Consider the following 19445-nt stretch of genomic DNA (forward strand, 5'->3'; position numbering starts at 1 on the left):
ACCAGCTTGCCCAGAACTCGGCCTGGACTCCCGTGGCCTTGGCTCCTCAGCCCCGGGGACTCAGGCGAGGAGGCTGTCCCCACCCTGCCTCACGGATGAGGACCCTGAGGGTCTCAGAGGAGAGGAGCTGCCTGGCGAGCTGCGGGCTGGGATCCCACTAGGTCCAGAGGTTCCTGCGTCCCCCAAACTCAGGAGGGGCCTTTGCCCCCTCTTCCCTGTCCATTCCCAAATGGCAGTTTAAGTTTCAAAAGGACCCAGGGACGGGAGGATTTTCACATGACTGAGCAGCTTCTTCTCCAGGTGCCCTTGAGCGCAGGAGCAGCGTTAGGGGGATTAGGAAGCTCTGACGGTCCCTGAGGGAGCACAAACGGTGTGGACAGGACCAGGCGTGTGGCCAGTGGCCTTGGAAGCTGTCCAGGCTGCCCCCACCATCCAGCTGGGGCCTAACCCCTCCACCTTCACCTCAGTGGGGAGATCGGCCCACCCCATTAGGCCCAACAAATAGCCACAGGGTCCCTCAACCATTTCTCTTCAGCAGAGGAAGGGGGAGGGACAAGGGAAGAGCCACCAAACATGAAGCCGTCCGTCCCAGAAACCCACAAATGATGGTGAGTGACCCGCAGCAAGCCGTCCCTCCAGGCCTGCTCTGTTCTCTGTAAAGCAAACTTCAGAGGGTGGGTGAGAAGGGAGGGGAGATGGCACTGAGGAAGGGCTGCGTGAACCGGTGGCACATAGCAGGTGCTCAGTAAATGTCCCTTCCCACCAGCTCCAGGAGCCCGCATGGACATTTACGCCCTGTCCAGGGAAGGATGCCCAGACCAGCCTAGGGTTGTGTGAGCAATAGTGTGGGGGGAGTGTGTGTGCATGTGTGCATGTGTGTGTGTGTGTGTGCAAAGGCAGAAAGGTGTAGACCTTTCCTCAGCCATGATGAGGGCCATAGCCAACACTCCTATGATAAAAGATCAGCCAGCAAGAGAGAAGCGTGACAGATTCCTTTGGACACAGTTTTCCATGGCACGAGAACCCTCAGAAGCGAGGGCCTCAGGAGAGCTGCCTGGTTCTATGCTTTGGTTCCATGAAGAGGAGCAGCCATCCAGAAATGTGAGTGACCGAATGGTCACAGACTCGAGGGGCCCGGCAAGGCCCGCCTGCTCAGATTGCTTCCCTTCCTCAGGGGGTTCTTTTGGGACCCTCTGCAAGGAAGGCCTTCTAGGTTTGGTAGCTGAGGGGACCTGGTTTCTGGGCGCTACCTTGGGGAAGAGGCCTCTGATGCATCTGGCCTTCTTCGAGGGAGACCGGGACCCAGGACAGAGGCGGGCAGGAAAGGCGTGAAGTCCTGGCGTCACACCTGGCTGCGCCTTTAGTTCAAAGTGCTCAGCGCACCCAGCTCCCTGGCTTGCGGCATCATTCTGCACGAGGGGAGTGTGCCTCGCGGTGTGTGCCTTTGGTGTGCACGCACACGTCATGTTGGAGCCCTGAGTGTCAGGGTGGACGAGGGAGAGTTAGTTGGGGCCATGCAGCTCCTGAGAGGTCTCTGCAGAGCACGCTCCCGATTGTTTCAATATGAAACAAGGGGCAATTGTTTCCAGCCTTGGAATGTCCACAGCCCCGTTCCTTATGCCTTGGGGACGCTCAGTGAACAGTGGAGCAGGAACAGCACATCCTCGCAGGGGTCATCTGTACCCACCACCAGGAACAATGTCGCTATTGTACCCATAGCAGCCTGGGCAGTCAGAGAGGTTGAGTGTGTGCAGGTCTGAAACACGGATTGCAAATCTCCAAGAGGGTGCATGCCCGGCTGGCCCTTCAGCTCCACCCCCAGGCAGCTGGGGACATGGAAGCCCTCCTGGGATTCAGCAGGGACCCAGGACGCATTTTGGAGTCTCCACATTTCAGGAAAGGGAGGCCAGTGAAGAAGGTGGGTGAGGGCTCTGGTGAATGGCCTCTGCCCAGGGACGGAGGAGGGTGAGGAGAGGCCTGAGAGTCAGCTGGCGATCCTGCAAGGGGCGGGGGCGGGCCCTGGAGTAGAACGCAGAGGGGACAAAAGAGAGGGAGCTGGAAATAGTGTTGGAAAAGCAGCTCCTCCCACGCGGGGTGGGGAGCAAGGCTGGTGAGAGGGAGGAGCCCCGTCCGAGGGGTTCAGCCCCCAGTGCTCAGCTGAGCAGGTCCCGAACCCCAAGAGTGGGGCGAGTATGCACTGTGCAGGGAGGTGGGGTGGGCCAGGCCCCAGCTGTTGAAGGCAGCCAGCCTTCAATTCAGGCAGAACAAGGCAGATTAATTCCGAGAACATTGTCATCCTGATACCAAAACTAGACAAAGCTGTCACAGGCACAGAAAACTAAATAGGATCCTTCACAACACAATACAAAAATCCCAACCAACAACTAGCAAACTAAATAGAATAGTACTCAACACCATGACCAAGTAGGATTTACTCCAAGAACCCAAGATTGGCACAGCATGGTATGAGAATAAGGACAAAATCCATATGATCATCTCCAAAATGCACAAAGAGTATTTGAAAAAAACCAATACCTTTTTCAGATTCAAAAACAACCACAAACAAACCATAGAAAGCAATTTCTCCAAGCTGATGAAAGTCCTCTACGGAAGCCTTGCAGCTCATATCATGTGGCATGGATTTTCCCTCCTGACCAGGAGCTAGGTTAGGATGCCCACTCTTGCTACTTTTAGTGCACATTTTACTAGAGGTTCTAGCCAGAGCAGGTAGTCAAGAACAAGAAATGAATAAAAGGCATCAAGAAAGGACAAAAAAGGCATATTGCCTCTATTTGAGGACGGCATGATTAGGCATGCAGAAAATTGTAAGGAATTCACACCAAAAACCCCCGATTTGAGCTAATAAAGGAGTTGAGCAAGGTTGCAGGAAACAAGATTAATATACAAAAGTCAAGTGTATTTCTGTGTATTAATAATGAACCATAAGAAATGAAATTAAGAAAGCAATTCCATCTATAACTGGACTTCATCGAGTTTGTGTTTCACCACCAGAACATGAAAAACAGTCCACAGAAAGGGACTGAATGGTGCAAATCATATATTGACAAAGAACTTTTATCTACAGAATGTTAAGAAGACTTACGACTCAACAGTAAAGAGACGAACAACCCCATTTTAAAACAGCCAAAGATTTGAATAGACATTTCTTCAAAGGAAATGTACAAGCCACCAAGAAGCTCATGAAGAGACGTCCAACATCATTAGTCAGGAGAACAATGTGTGTTAAACCACAGGGAGATGCTACCAGCAAAAACGGAAGACAGTAGCCACCATGGGTGTGGACGCAGAGCACGGAGCCTTGCTGGGGACAATATAAACTCCGGCAGCCACTGTGGGAAGAGGTTTGGCAGCTCCTCAGAAAAAAAGCTGAACACTGAGTTAGCTCGCAACTCAGCAATTCCACTCCTGGGTCAACACCAGGACAAACGAAGCCTTCCCTGGCATCAGGGGACAGAACCCCCAGGGAAAGGTGTGTTGGAGGGAGGGAGGGGGATGGAGGAACAGGACCGAAACAGTTAGTCCTGAGGGACTCGGGGTGCCAGGAAGAGAAATGTTTATGAATTTGGGTCTTTTCTGTCCCTGGAGGGTGTGTTAGGGTTCCTCTGTGTCCTCTTCCTTGTGTGAGTGTGTGTGTGTGTGTGTAGATGCTTCCTCAGGGTGTGAGTGGCTGACTACGTACATAATAAGCTATCACGTGGTGAAACATTTGTGCCATATCACCACTGCCAGCTGAGTCAGTAACGCAGGAGGAAACAGCCAGGACCAACAGTCAGCTGACATTTTATCCCCATTAGAAAATGCGTGTGCCCTGAGTTCCGCATCCCCACACAGCCCTGTGGCCTCAGCTGCTTCAGCTCAGAGGGGCCAGTTCTGGCAGCCGGCAGGAAGAGCCCTGCCTGGGTGGGTTGGATGGGAAGCCTCCAGGGAGTTCATGCCCCAGAGCACTGGAAGGGCACAGGACACCACCAAGGGATCTAAAGACAAGCTCCTGCTTATATATTTCCTGTCCAGCCCATCAGGACTCTGGGGAAGGTGCCCTCAGCCCTGGTCACCATACTCAGACTTGGGTTGTTCTGCCCCCAGTTGGTCAAGGCCTCAGAAGCCTGAGCTGTTCTGTCCCCGATGTTGACCATCTTAGTCCATTTGGTGCTGCTGTAGCATAATACCTGAGGCTGGGTAAGTTACAGCAAACAGAGATGTGTTTCTTACAGTTCTGGAGGCTAGGAAGTCCACAGTCAAGGGGCCACATCTGCAGAAGGACTTTCCTCCTGCATCATCCCATGGCAGAAGACAGAAGGGCAGGGGAGCACCTGTGAGACAGAAAGAAGGAAGGGACCAAGCTCAGCCTTTTATCAGGAGCTCTCTAGTGATGAAGTTGATCCACTGATGAGGACAGAGCTCTGGTGACTTGATCACTTTTTTTTTTTTTTGGTACCCTGGATTTAACCCAGGGGTGCTCTACTACTAAGCCACATCCCCAGCCCTTTCCATTTTTTAATTTTAAGACAGAGACTCACTAACTTGCTTAGGACCACACTTAGTTGCAGAGACTGGCCTCAAACTTGCAATCCTCCAGCCTCAGCCTCCTGAGTCACTGAGATCACAGGCATGAGCCATGGCCCAGCTCCTAATCACTTCTTAACAGTCCTCCATTACTGCTGTTGCGCTGGGGATTATGTTTCCAGCACATGAACTCTGGGGGACATATTCAAACCATAGCATTGGCAAGCAGCTCTGAGCAGTGGGATTTGGGGGATGGTGTTCCACCTGCTGCAGCTCATTTGGTGTTGAACGCCCACCCCAGCAGGAACCCCTGGTGGCCCCCACACAGCCAGTGCCCAAGGCTATGGACCCCACTCTCCAGCTGGCTGACAGCCACACTCATTTCTCACACCCGTGACGGCCATTGGCACGGGTTCTTCAGTGCGTCTTTCCTGACTGTTCTGGGGGCATGAACTCTTGCCTTCGGTTTCTTTTTATAATCATTGTAATTGCCACCAGTCAATGAACTTGTGACTGCAATCTCCATTCCTATAAGTGATCTTGGGCAGACATGAATAACTCCCGCTCCTCTCAACACCAGAAGAGCAGGTAAGTGCCATCTGTCACTGGTGCGGCCGGAATCTGTCCTTCAGCTCCCCTCCACCAGCAGGCCCGTCCGTCCTCCAGGCCCACCGTCCACAGGACAGATCCTGCAGCCCCTCCCCGAAGCGCAGGTCTCTCTAGATTTGCACAATGGCCCCTCACTCCTGCTGGCCACGGCCACTGTTTGAAGCCAGTCCCTCCACCCTGGGGGAGACGCTAAACTGACCACACACCAGGACAGGTCCACCAGCCCAGAGAGGGGGAGCACTCAGACAGTGAGTTAAGAGAAGCAACTTCATCGCTCACAGGTAGGCAGTGAGGGACAAGAGGAGCCCCTGGAGGTGAGCTTCACCTGGAGGACGGCTGGCTATCATGTGTGTGTGCCACCTGCACCATGGCCGAGTAGGCCACACTGCAGCTGTGGGCCCAGGAACAGGTCCTGGCCCGGCCAGCTCTTCCCCTGCTTACCTCAGGATGCTGTGGACCCCCCCATTCCACAGTTACTCCGAGAACCACACCTGAGACCAGAGGAACTGTCCCCAATTTAAGGGGAAGAGGCCTGGGGTTTCCAGACTAGTGACCCACCCTCAGCCTCCAGAGCTATTGGCTGGGAGGGCCCTTGGTTTCTCATTCACTCCAGCAGCTCCGAGGGGGACCCAAGCCTGCCTTCGGTCACGTGTGTGTAGACAGCTCTGCCCCGTCTGCTTCACACGCAGGCTGAGGAGCTGCGTCGGGACCTCTCGGGGTTGTCCCAGCACCCTGAGAAGCAGAGCAGCCTTAAATGGGGAAACCGAGGCCTGGAGCCTCACAGGTCCTTGGAGCTAAGACTCCCCTGACAGACCATCAACCTCTTCACTTTACAGAGAGAGAAAGTGAGGCCCAGAGAAGCAAGTAGACTTGCCCAGGAGCCACAGCGAATGAGGGACCGGCAGCACCAGACCCTAGCGCCCTAGTTCCCAGGCCTGCGCAGCCTCGGGTGGGTCCCGGAGGTGCTTCTGGTCTCAGCCTGCTTCTCAGAGCCCGGGAGGCGGGCGAGCTGGCTGGGTTCAGGCTCAGAGCCCCGGCACGGGCTCAGCAGACCATCCCGAGCAACCTCTCCTTGCAGATCCGCTTCTCACCTGTGACATGACCTTTCACAGAGCCAGGGTGCCGAGTTTGACTCCCTGAAAACTAGAGGCGGCAGCGCATCCCGTCCCCCAGGGATTCCCCCTGGCCTGCAGGACTCTTCCTGGCAGCAGCTGCCTCACTTCCCCAGCCGAATTGCACTTTCTCTTGCTGGAAACTGGACCCGAGCGCTCGGGGGAGAGAAGCGCATTGGTAGAAATTACCATTTCCTGGGGCTGCTCACATCGGAAGCAGGGGTGGTGGCTCCGGGTGCTTCCCAGTGAGCTCTGGAGTCCAGCTGGGACAAATCCCTCCCTCCAAGGCGACATCTGCTGGAAGGTGGCATTGAATTTCGTCACATTACGGCACATTTCACTCCATCCTGTGTCCTGTCTTCAGCCAGAGTTGAAATCTCCCAGCCGGAGGCAGTAGAATCTCTATGATCTGGGCTGGGGTGGGAGGTGGGGAGGTGTCCCACTCCTGCTAGGCCCCAGGGGACTGGACAGAGCAGGCGAGCTATTTGTCTCCCTGTGTTCCAGGGCACCCTGTCCAAGAGACCACCACCTGACCCATCTCACAGCATCTGAATCCAACACCTGGCCCCAGGTCAGCCATGTGGCCTCACGTGGAGGAGGTCCCCAGGTTTGGACACCACCCGGGTGGGTCCCCAGCAGAGCAGCTCAAGGTCCAGGCAGGGAGTCAGCCTGAACGCGGGTTCAAGTCCCAGCTCTGCCACATAACAGCCAAGCGACCCTGGGCGAGTAAACTGGCTTCCTGACTCACTCTTCCTTATCTCTAAAAGCAAAGGATAAAAACCCCTTGTTAGGATTGAGTTATGAAGTGTCCCCCAAAAGCTCATGTGTGAGACCATGCAGGAAAGCGTAGCGGTGAAATGATTGGGTTACCAGAGTCTTAACCTCATGGGCGCGTTAACCCTCTGACAGGGACTAACTGGGTGGTAGCTGTAGTCAGGGAGGGTATGGCTGGGGAGGTGGGTCCCTGGGGGTGTGCTTTAGGATTTGTACTTTGTCCCTGGTGAGGGGGGCTCCCTGCTCCCTGGTGGCACGTCTGAGCTGGTTTCCCCCTCCACCCACTTTTGCCATGATATCCTGCCGCAACTTAGGCCCAGAGCAATAGTCAGCCGTCTGTAGATCGAGACCCTGGGTGATCACCTGTGGCCCGTCCTCACATCACAGGGGCCAGACAGTCAGCGGTCACCTGGCCACAGAACAGGGAAGGCTGAGAAGTTCTCTCCGTCCCACAAGGCTCTGGGCTGGCTTAACCACCACCTCTATTCCTGTGGAAGGAGCGTGCACCAGATCCACCTGCAGGAAGACCAAGGCGTCAGGACGCAGCACAGAAGCGGGAAACCCAAGGGCAGGAAGCCACCCACCGCGTGAGCAGACTTGCAAACAGCCTTCTGCAGAGGGACCAGCAGAGTGCGAAGGCCCTGAGTCAGGAAGGGGCTGGGGCAGAGGTGGGATGTCAAGTTAAAGCGAGGTCTAGGACGCCGTGGAGGCTTAGCACCAGAACGGTGGGAAGTCCTGCAAGGCCAGAGCCATCTTGTGCTTTCCAAGCCCTCTCAGGCAGACCCCTGGAGACGGGAGGAGGGGCCGCTACAGTCCTGGTGGGGAGACTGGGATGAGTGGGACCAGGAGGTGGCCGTGGGCATGAGAACCAGGGACGATTTGGGTCCAGGGAGCAGGGCGAGGCCCCAGGAGGCATGAAGGCTAGAACGGCCGGAGGCCTCCTAGGTGCTGGTCACACGCCCGTCCCTGAGATGGGACCTACCAGCATCTGAGGGCTGCCTCCCGGAGAGCCCCTCGTTCCAGGGTGACCCAGAATGCGGGGATCCTAGCTGAGCAAAGGACACAGGAGGTTCCTTCGGACAGCCCCTGGTGCAGGCCCGGACCCCGAGAGATGAGCACGGACCTGGCCGGCTCACGCACCCTGTTCACTCCCTCCTGCCTCCGTGGGGGGGGGACCTTGCCCTTCAAAAGTCCCCACATGTGAGTTGCTCACACTTTCTCCTCCCTCTCTCCCCCTCCCCCCTCTCCAATGCCCTGCCCGCCACCCAGTTTGGCAGCACACTGTCCCTTGCAGAGGGACCATCAGGCACCGTTTCACCTCCTGGACCAGCTGCTGCCCCCTGGCCTCTGCTCCAAGCAGGGCCTGCTGCATGTGGCGGGCCTGGCCTGGCTCAGCCCGGGGCACAGCTCCAGCCTCGGCTCTGCGGAAGCAAGGTCCCCGGGGTTGGGCTGCCGCCTTCGATGGGGACCTGGCTGAGGGGCCGGAGAAGCCAGCCGGGGAGACCAGGGCCACGGGCGCCTGGCCTGCATCTTGGCCTCTGCTGGAGTTAAGGACATGAGGTGCCCCTGCCCTGGCAGAGTCCGTGCTTCCTCCCCTGGGAAGGGGACAGCGACAGTGGCCGCCGTGCCTGGGGATTCGGAGAAAGGGTACGAGGCTTGTGAACAGTGGTCAGAAAAGGATGGCTCTGGTGGCAGAGGAGGTGACGGCATCTCGCCTTGTCCTCAGGCAGCCTGGGGGGCGGCTGTGCTTAACCCACCTGGGCACACGGGCACCCGACCCTCAGCAGGGTCAGCTGTGAAGGCAGGAGGTGCTGGGGCCTTAGTATCACGGGGTGTTCAGCTCCAAAGGCCAACCGAATGGCCCAGCGCATCCACGGCAGCCACTTGACCTCTGGTCTGGTCACCTGCGCATGCCCAGCGGCAGAGATGTGAGCTGGGCTGCTCTTGTCTGCTGGGTCTGGAGGGAGGCTGCAGACCATGGCGGGGGGGCCCTCCCAGGATGGGTGTCAACCAGAGCTGTGCCCATTCCCTGTCCCTGCAGGGTTGGGTCCACTTGCCCACAGCCCGCCCACTGCTCACACTGGCCCAATCTGAGGAACCGGAACTGCAGGTGAGTGGAACCCAGTCCTGTGTTCAAGGGCCCTCGAGTAGTGGATGGTGAGACAAATGCAAATGACTTACAAGGACAGAGAGAGAAGCCAGTGTCCACTGAGCACCCTTTATGCTCCAATCAGCTTATTTTATACCAAGCATCCCAGAGCAAGCAGCAGCTTTAATCCAAAGTAGTCAAACTGAAGAGGGATTTCAGTAGCGACAAGAACAGGAAAAGCAAGAATATACTTGCTTCAGGCATGGCTGGATCCAGGGGCTTGATTAGAATAGCTCTCCTTTCTCAATGTTTCTCTTTCATGCTTCCCTCCAGATGTGATGGGGAGCTGAGGGTGCAGCTTTCCCCTCCCTGTACTGCTGAAACTCTTCATGGGGCAGGCAAGAGGGGGAAGCAGTTCCACATGTGCCGATTCCCCCCTGGGACTTCATAGGGCAGAAAGAGCTGCTCAGTCCCAGACGAGGATTCCAAGGGGCCCAATGTGGCTTGCATTCCTTGGGCCAGTCAATCTCCGAAGGGCAGACGACCTGACTGGTCTGGCCTGAGACTGACCCTGAGGAGGGAAGGCAGAGGGGGACCATGCTTAGTGACACTGTCTGAGGCTCATGACCTGGGGGGTTCAGGAGGCTCCACTTTTTAAAGCAGTGTGGGGACAAAACCCACATGTGTCATTACAGTCAATATGGTAGATATTACTAATGCAACTTTTCCTTTAATGAGAAGACAGTCTTAGAGAATCTAAGTGGCCCTACAGTCAGAAGCCCTTCGCTTTCTGCCAACCTACGGCACTTCCCAGGGACCCTGGCTTCTGCAGGAACCCCCAGCCCCACGTCTGAGTTCCCAGGGGCTTCATTCCTAATTCTAGCCCAAACACGGCGATTCCCAAAGACCAGGCACCCCAGCCCCCGCATGGCCCCCAGGGTCATTCTAACCTTCCTGGTGGGAAGTGCCTTCTTCCTCCAGAATCGCCCACGGCAATTTCTCGTCCACCAAGCAGCGTTGAGAGCGAGCGCTTGAAGGGAACAGAGACCAGGTTGGTGTTGCTCCCGGTGACGGTGACGTTAGCCTGGAGAGAGGCAGGCTGAGGCGTGAGCAGGGTGGCAGGGAGCACAGCCTCCAGGGCAGGGGGTCCTGCGGGCGGCTCAAAGGCAGCCTCGCCCACCACTTGCCCGGTCACCCCTGAGCACAGCCCCGGCCCCTTCCTCTCAGAGGAGAAGACGGAGCCTGGGCGGCACAGCTCTTGTTCAGGGTCAGCGAGGAAGTTCAAGGGCAGCAAGAGCCCCTGAGAGGGCGCACGCCCGTGCCAGCTGGGTGGCGGCCACTTGCACTTCACTAGTCTGGACACAGGACCAGGCTCCAACCCTGGGGCCTCAGTCAGGTCCTTCCGCAGACACGACACGCCCGTGGCTCCGTTCCACTCATGGGGGACTCAGACCCCCTGGCTCTGTGCCACGCGGCCAGGAAGGACAGAGTTTGTTTTGAACCGACCTGTCTGGTGCGACGGCCGAGTCCTGACCCACTGTGCTGGCCGTTGGTTGGGTCGTTGCGGTTCTCCCCCGATGGTCCCGGTCTGGGGACACCAGAGCCCTCAGCTGCACTTCCCGGCTCCCCTCCCGTAGGCTGTTAGCTTCCCGCAGGGAGAAACCAGCAGAGGACCCAGGGTGGGGGCGGGTGCCAGCTCCTCCCAGTCCCTCTGGCCTTTGAGCAGCAGGAACTCCATGGCCACAGGGACATTGGCCAGCTCAGGAGCAGTGGAAGTGACCCTGGGTCCACTAGCATTGGCCACCACTCTTCTCTCTCTGTTCCTCCAGCCCTGGGGTGGTGCGTTCTCCAGGGACGAATCCCTGGGTCCTGGGTTACCCCCCGCCCATGTGTGTGTGTGGGAGTGTGTGTGGGGGGGGGAGTGTGTGTGTGTGTGTGTGTGTGTGTGTGTGTGCAAGCACGTGTGCTTGCCTGTTCTCAGGCCTGTTCTCAGGAGACAGACCTGTGAAGATGTCTTGGCCTTGTCTGAATGGCTCAGCTGTTCACAGCGGTGACCTCATCGTGGTGGGAAGCCCGTCAGACGTGGGAGGCCCCCTCAACACCTCCGAGGCCCAGCCGTGCGTTGTTAATTGACAGCAGGCCTTCGGCACACCAAGCAGCCATGCCTTGGAACTCATGCCTATGACAAAGAACCTGGGGCATGTCGGTGGCTTCCAACTGAGTTTCAGAAAGAAAATGACAAGCTCCCGGCTTTACACTCTTTAAACTCTCAGATCAAAGTATCCTCGGAGACCCAGGGAACCATGAAGGCCCTATGGAAACGTCCTGCCTTGGGAGCTGTGGAGAAGGCGCAGCTGAAATCGGGCCCCAGGCTGGATCCAGAAGGCCCGGGCCTGTGAGCGGCGGATTTCAGTGCAGGTCGAACCCAAACGCCGCCGACGAAATCAATAAGGCATGGCCTGAGAAAAGAAGGGTCCTGAGAAGTCAGGTGAATCCGAGGACCTCGACCCACAAATCCCTCCCAGAACCCCAAGCCCCTCAGTCCCTGGGTCTTCCCAGCAGCCTCTGAGCCCGTGTTGGGGGACATGAATTGCCCTCGCCTGAATAGCCTGTGGTGATGGATGTGGAGGACGTGGCCCCTACCACACTTAGGTTTCTCCTGCTCTGACACGTGTCCTGTGCAGAAGGCAGGACGGACTGGGGAGCGACCGCGAGCTATCACGCTTGCCCAGGGGATGGCTGCAAACGCATCTGCTATTCCAGACAGTGGGATCTTTCCCAGAGGGAAAAATCAGCAAAACTCCCCAACCGCATGTGACAATGATTGTTCTGACAACTAGGAAAGGAATTTATTTTAACTCACAGCAGGCACAGCGGGGTGCCCGCCTTGCCTCAGGGCCTTGTCAACTTCCCTGCTAGGACATAATCTAGGCTGAGGGGACTTGACCACTGAGCATCACAAGAACACAGTGCTGCTGCTGACTGGACCTGCCATGCAGGGGTGGACTGCCCGCCCCTGAGAAGTTCAGCAGGCAGGTGTGGGAGAGACCCCATCAGAGTTTGGAGGTCCTGCACCCAAGGCAGGGCTGCCATTCTGGGGCACCCTTGGATATGACTGCCTCCCAATAAGAGGTACAGCATTCTGCGGGCTTCGCTGGATCTTGGAAGCAGCATGCCCCCCACCACCATCGCAGTGTGTGAGCGCCAAACAAGTGGATTGATTAATCTGTAAAGCTGCTGATTTTGAGAGGGACCCAAGGCAAGAAAGCCCTGCAGAAAGTCAGGCTGCCGTATTGACAACTCTGCCACTGGTCTTCCTGCGCGAGCATTTAAAGATCCTCAAAGTGACAGACACAGTTGCTAAGGAACCCGGGGGCCAGTCCCGGCAGCCCCGGCCCACAGGGTTCTGGAGTAAATCTCTGCACACTTCTGAGGATAACGGTTCTCCCTGGGGCCTCAAGTGGCCGTGAGACATTTGCTGTCCCTCATGACCAGGGTGTTACCTCGCCCACTGAGCCACAAAGCGGGGCAGCTACGGGAGTAATTCGCCCCCAGTGGAAATGGTACGTGTTTGACCTTGAAGGTGTGAGCATGCGCGTGCAGGTGGCTCCGCCCCCTGAATGCCCCGCCCACTCCTCCGTCTCCCTGGTCCTCTGTTCTCAGCTGCCGCCACCTCCCGTGAGGTGCAGTGACCTGTCCAGCAAGCGGGGGAAACTAAGTCCTAAGTTATGGACGGTCCACCTCGTGTGGCCTCTGGAAGAGGTCGCCAGAGCATTTCAGTCCTCGGGAATGTCGCCGAAAAACTGCCAGGAAGGAAAATCCTCCGGTGGTCAGAACTGGGAGCAGCGCATCTGTCTGTCCACTCTGCCCAGGGCACTGACCGCCAGAGGCAAAGGTCTACACGTATTCCCGGTGCAGAGACGGTCAGGAAGATGGAAGACCAAACTGGGGACATTCGGACACGCGCTCATGCACAGCTAGGCTGCCCCGCAGGGCGGAGCGCTCGGACAGGGCGCAGGCATCGCCCAGAGAGGAGCCGCCCCAGGGGACACACCGGCTGCTCCCGCCCTCCCGCAGCTGGTCGTTGTGATGGCAGTCCACCCGGTCCACCTCCAGGAGCTCCATGTGAGAATGTCACACAGAGCAGGACTGGATGTTCACACATCATCTCATTTAATCCCCAGCCCTCACATCCGGAGGAGCCACCGCGACGCCGTGGTAGAGACGAGATTGAGGCTCCGGGAGGCCAAGCGGCCTGCCCAGGTGAGGCTGGATCCTCACCCATTCCTCCTGACTCCAGGTCCACTGTCCCCGACCACTGCACGTTTCCCAGGGCCGTAGGAATAACTGACAGGGATGCCTGCGGAGCCTCACCCTCCTGGCCCCTCTCCTTCCTCAGTAAGAGACCAGCCCTTACTGAGGACTGACCGGGACTTCATTCACCCTCATGCCGCTACCTTCCTTTTACAGAGGAGAAGACAGAGGGTCCAAGAGCACCTGAGGTTAGAGAGCCACCGAGGGCAGAACTTGGGGAAGCTGTTTGGAGGTCAGACAGCCGTCGCAGGAGCGAGGGTGAGAAGGAAGATCAAGATGGGTGCTCAGCTAGCCAGCCGCCATGCTGGGCGCCTGGAGTTAATCCCACAGGGGACCCCGGAAGCAGAACAGCCAGCCTGACAATCACCCCTGCAGGGCAGGCCGGGGCCTGGAGGTCGCTGGTTGCAGCTGCTCCCGGGGACTGGCAGCTCGCTGGCGCTCTGGCCTGCCACCTACTCGGGCACACAGGGCCTCCAAGCCTCTGCGAAGAGCCTCCCTTCCTGGACTCCTGGAGCTGGCCACCTCGCCTCCCTTTCCTGGGACCCTCGGGCACAATCAGGATGTCCAGGACGGAGCCCCGGGAGCCTGGGAGCTGGGCGGTCAGGAGAAGGGGGACGCTGCAGACCTGCCGCCCAGGTGGCTCTGAGGTCGCTGTCTGGCAGTGAAGCCGGCCACAGCTCCAAGTTCTTCCCTCCTGTCACCAGGAGGCTATGTGGCCTTGTGTCACCACAGCCAGGGCCTCGGGTTGATGGCCACCAGGCCCTCCCACCCCCAGCACTGGTCGCGGCCTCTGGACTTGCTCAGCGCTCTTCTGGGACAGCGCCTGGCGACCACCAGCCCGAGGCTCCTCCAGGGCCGTGCTGAGTCTCCGGGGCTCTCCGTCCCTTCCACCCAAACTGCCCACGGCTGGGCCCCGACCCCCTGGAGTGCCACCAGCCCACAGGTCACTGTGGCCTTGCACATGCAGCCTTTGCGGAATGGCGGGGGCCAAGCTCCCAGGACTGCAGGGTGCGAGTGACCGAGCAGGACGGACCCGGAAGTCGCGACCACAGCCCCCCAGCTGCTGGGAACCATCGCCCCACACGGACGCGGGGCCAGGCCCACCGGCACCCTCAGCCACAGGGCTGGGACCCGTCACCGCCCCTCCTGGCTTCTGCTCAGGGGACTCAAGCCCCCGGGGAGGCGAGCTCCCGGCACAGCGGGCGGCGCCCTGGCCAGGACAGGGCTGCCGACGCCTAGGGAGAGACGCTGCCACTGGGCCCCTCTGCCCTGGAGCCCCCAGCCCTGGGACACGGGGACATAGCATCACTGAGTGTCCCTCCTCTGTGGTGGGGCGTCCGCGCCTATGAAGTGCCTGCCGAGGGGAGGGAGCAATCACCACCCCAGCAGACGCCCGGGCCCAGGGAGACCGGGGACCCGCCGTCCGGCTCCCCTGGCGTGGCCACTCACGGGGGCAGTTAAACCTGCCATCGTCTTCCTCAGACGCTCAGTCAGTGCCGCCCAGGAAGCCAGCGGGCCTTTTCTGTAATGCACAATTACTAGGCTTAGAAACCCCAATTCTCCCTATAAATCTAGATTAAATGCCCAGGTTTAAGTGAATTCAGGACTCTTCATTAATAAAGTGCCAGCTAGAACCACGACTACCCTGTCATCCAAGTAGATTCTCATTTTCAAAGGGTGTGTCTCTGGGCCATGTTTCAGGGGGGCAGGAGGAGCCCAGGGTCCCTGGGCAGTTTGCCAGCCACTGTGGGCAGCCCACCTCATGGTGCCCTCCAGAGATGCCTGGGCTTCCCTGTGTCTAGCCTCTTGGGGCTTCTGGTCACCTTCCTGCCAGTGCCTGAGGAAAAGGTGACCAGAGCAGCCTGCAGATAGAGGGACCTTGGGCAAGAATCAAGAAGCCTGGCTAGGCCACTAATGTGCTGTGTGGCTTTGGACAAGTAGCTTGCCATCTCTGGGCCTGTTTCTCCTTCTGTATAACAAGGGAAGAACTGGATCCCCGCAGAGGCATTTTCAGCAGCCTTGGGGAAGTTGTGTGGTGTGAGAAGGTGGGTCCATGACTTGGGAGCAGTGTGACTTTGGACAAGTGACATAACTTCAGTATCTTCATCCATACACCAGGGACAGTGACGGCACCCACAAAGGGCGCTGAGGACCCTGAGCCAGGGTCAAATGTGACGGGCTCACTCCAGGCCCCGTGCATGTTATCTCATTATGCTCCTGGAGTGGCCTGTCCTCAGCCCCCTAAGATACCACTGGGAGGACCCAGGGGAGGCGCAGAACAGGGCAGACCGGTGGGAGGGGGGGCTGGCTCAGGCCGGAGTGCCTCCCCAGGCTTGGATGGGCTGTCACTCTGAGACCAGCCCTGCTAGAAGCCAGGAGGCCACCTGAGCAGCGGGAGGGGCTCAGCTCTCGGGGACTCCTGACCTGCAGTGTGCCCGAGCCCCACCTGCGGCCAGGCGGCACCTGGTCACCGCCCAACCCCCTCGTCCTAACACGTCCTGTGTACCAGCGGGGACCAGGCCTGCAGGCTGCCCCCCCAGGGCCAGGAGGAACCAGGGCCTCCTCAGTGGCCCAGGCTTCTCCCCTCCCAGCCCCCTGCACCCGCCTCCCCCCACCCTGCACCCTCCTTCCAAGCCCCCCTGCACCCACATCCCCCAACCCTGCACCCACCTCCCCCAACCCTGCACCCACCTCCCCCCACCCTGCACCCACCTCCCCCAACCCTGCACCCCCCTCCCCAGCCCCCCTGCACCCACCTCCCCCCACCCTGCACCCTCCTTCCCCAGCCCCCCTGAACCCACATCCCCCAACGCTGCACCCACCTCCCCAAACCCTGCACCCACCTCCCCAAACCCTGCACCCACCTCCCCCCACCCTGCACCCTCCTTCCCCAGCCCCCCTGCACCCACCTCCCCCCACCCTGCACCCTCCTTCCCCAGCCCCCCTGCACCCACCTCCCCCCACCCTGCACCCTCCTTCCCCAGCCCCCCTGAACCCACATCCCCCAACGCTGCACCCACCTCCCCAAACCCTGCACCCACCTCCCCAAACCCTGCACCCACCTCCCCCCACCCTGCACCCTCCTTCCCCAGCCCCCCTGCACCCACCTCCCCCCACCCTGCACCCTCCTTCCCCAGCCCCCCTGAACCCACATCCCCCAACGCTGCACCCACCTCCCCAAACCCTGCACCCACCTCCCCAAACCCTGCACCCACCTCCCCCCACCCTGCACCCTCCTTCCCCAGCCCCCCTGCACCTACCTCCCCCAACCCTGCACCCACCTCCCCCACCCTGCACCCTCCTTCCCAGCCTCCCTGCACCCACATCCCCCAACGCTGCACCCTCCTCCCCAGCCCCCCTGTGCCCCACTTCCCCAGCCCCCCTGTGCCCCACTTCCCCTGCCCACACCCACCACCGCAGGCACAGGTGTCACTGGGCTCAGAGCGTCTCACAGGGACACTGTCCTGGCCCCCTGGTGACGAAGCTAGTGCGTCTGCTCTCCTGTTGACTCGTATCACTTACCGATTTTCTTCGATTCATCTCGGCCGTGTCCATTGTCATGGTCAAACTAGGTGGAGCCTCTGAGAGGGAGAAGCAGAGCTGCCACAAACAGGGACCCTCATAACGGGCCACCTCCTCTGGGGCGGTGCGCGAGGCACCCGGGTCACCCCGCGGCTGCGCTGGCTGGAGGCCTGGGCAGGGGCCACCCGCCTCCCACACCGGGGGCTGGGAGAGCCGGGCCTCAGGGGGGCACCACGAGTCGGGGTGTCCTGCGGATGACCCTGCCTCTCCGCCTCCTGCCAAGTCCCCTCCCTGGCCCGCTGCCCTTGTCCTGAGGTGGCCAGTCCACACGCCCAGGGCCAGAGCTGGCCCAGCCTGGCCTGGCCACCACCAGCTGCGTGACCTCACGCCTGCCGCTGCCGAGCCCCGCCTTCCCTCTGTGCTGTGGCCGGGGGGGTCCCTGCCTCCCCGGGCTCTTGTGAAGCGGGGGCGCCATAGGCGCCATCCGCGCTGGCGAAGGTACCCCGTCCCCTCGGGCTGTTGAGTAGGACTCACGGCTCCCTCCCACCTGGATGGCAGCCCCTCCGTCTCACAAGCCCCCCTCCCTGTGCCAACGGCTCTGGCCAGAGTGTGGCCACCATCCCTGTCCCTGATGGGCCATAGTCGCATCTCAGGGAAGCAGGAGCTTGGGGCTCGGGGAGGGACTGTGCCCTGAATGTGGGGCTCTGAAGGGGAAGTCAGGGAAGGCTTCCCGGGGGAGGTGGCCCTTGGGTGGGCCCTTAAACCAAGAGTGCATCCCCCTGACGGAGTCAGGTGCAGGGCTGGAGGTTGCCCGGCAGAGGCAGCAGGCGGGAGGCCGGCAGGTGCAGGAGGGCAGGCCCTGAGACCAGGTGCGAGGGCAGCGGACTGCCGCCTGCTGCTCGTGTGCCTGTGGCATGCTGGCCCCTCGCTGGGCCTCTGGGCACATCCAAGGTAAAGCAGCAAAGTCCCAGCTCAGAGCAGGTGCCCAAGTGACCACCATGACCTCAGGAGCAGGAGCCCCCGGCCGTGAGGGCTTTGGGAATTTGAACAGGGAGGCAGCCATTGGACTTTGGGGTGAGGGCGGCCCCCATGGAGGGCGAGGGAGGAGAGCAGCTCCGAGGGAGCCTGGAGCCTGCCTCGGCGCTGCCCACGCTCCCCGGAAGCTGCAAAGAGGTCTGGGTGCTGGCTGCAGCAGGAGGGGGACAGGTTAGACACAGGAAAGGACTAACGGTGAAGGGGACAGTGCAGTGGTTAAGAGAGCGGGCACTCCCTCCTACTCAGCTCTCCCTCTTGCTCACTCTATGGTTTAGCTGTGCAGTGTCCCCCAAAGGTGTGTGTGAGACCCAGCAAGAATGCTCAGAGGCGAGGCGTCTGCGTCCCGAGCCCAAAGCTGAGCAGCACACTGACCCCGGACACGGATTGGCTGGGCAGAAACGGGAGGCAGGCAGGGTGTGGCAGGAGGAGGGTCGCCAAGGGGGAGACTTCGGGGTTTACATTTGTCCCTGGTGAACAGAGCCCTCTGCTTCCTGGTGCCACATCCTGAGCCCTTTCCCTCTCCCACGCCCTTCCACCATGATCCTGTCTCACTGCCCCGGAGCCACGGAGTCGACCCCGTAAAGCTGACTGGAACCCGGGCCGGGGACCCTGAGCAAGTGTCTCATCCCCCTGCAGCCCCGCGTCCTCATGGGGAGGAGAGGCGCCCCCTTTGGGAGGTTTCAACAAGATGACCCCGCAAAGTGCTGAGCACTAGGCCAGCCTATGAGTTAGATGACGGCGGTGACGGTGACATTGATGAATCTTGTCCCCCGCCCATTCATGTGTTGAAGCCCTGACGTGACTCTCAAGGTGACACTCTTTGGAGACAGGGCCTTTAAAGAGGTAACTAAGGTTCAGTGAGGCCATGGGGTGGGCCCCTCATCCAGAGGGACTCCTGCCCCTTCGAAGAGAAGAGAAGACACCCCGGGGTGTGAGGACACAGGAAGGGAGAGGAGAGCCACTTCAGGCCCAAGAGAGAGGCCTGGCGAAAACCAGTCGGTCAGCCCTGAGATCTGAGCCTCCGTTGTCCAGAACGGCCAAGCGAGAAACGCAGGTTGCCTGAGATCCCAGCCTGGAGAGTCTGCATTGCAGCCCAAGATGCCTGGGGCTATTTCCTTTTAGGATAAGAGCAAACATGGATCCTTTAGCCAGGTTCTTCTTCATGTCTGCCCTGTTTCTGCCGGAGACCCTCAGGGTCCACCCTCCCATCATGCCCGGCCCCAGGATTTATCGGTCGAAGCTTAGTCTCCATCCGTCTCTCGTCAATATTTATTTAGCGAAAACACCAGGCTGGGAAATATAAATATTGAAGAATCAGGAAGCACAAGAATGGAAAGCACAGAATCGTTTCTCACATACCAAAATTTGGAGGTTGGGGGAGCCCGAGAGAGGCTGAGAGCCAGAGGGGCTGCCCCCGGCCCTGAGGAGGAAGCTTCCGGGCCCCCAGGGTCGGTCCCTGCCGGGGG

Source organism: Sciurus vulgaris (assembly GCF_902686455.1).
Source record: "Sciurus vulgaris genome assembly, chromosome: 1".
Classification (NCBI taxonomy): Eukaryota; Metazoa; Chordata; class Mammalia; order Rodentia; family Sciuridae; genus Sciurus; species Sciurus vulgaris.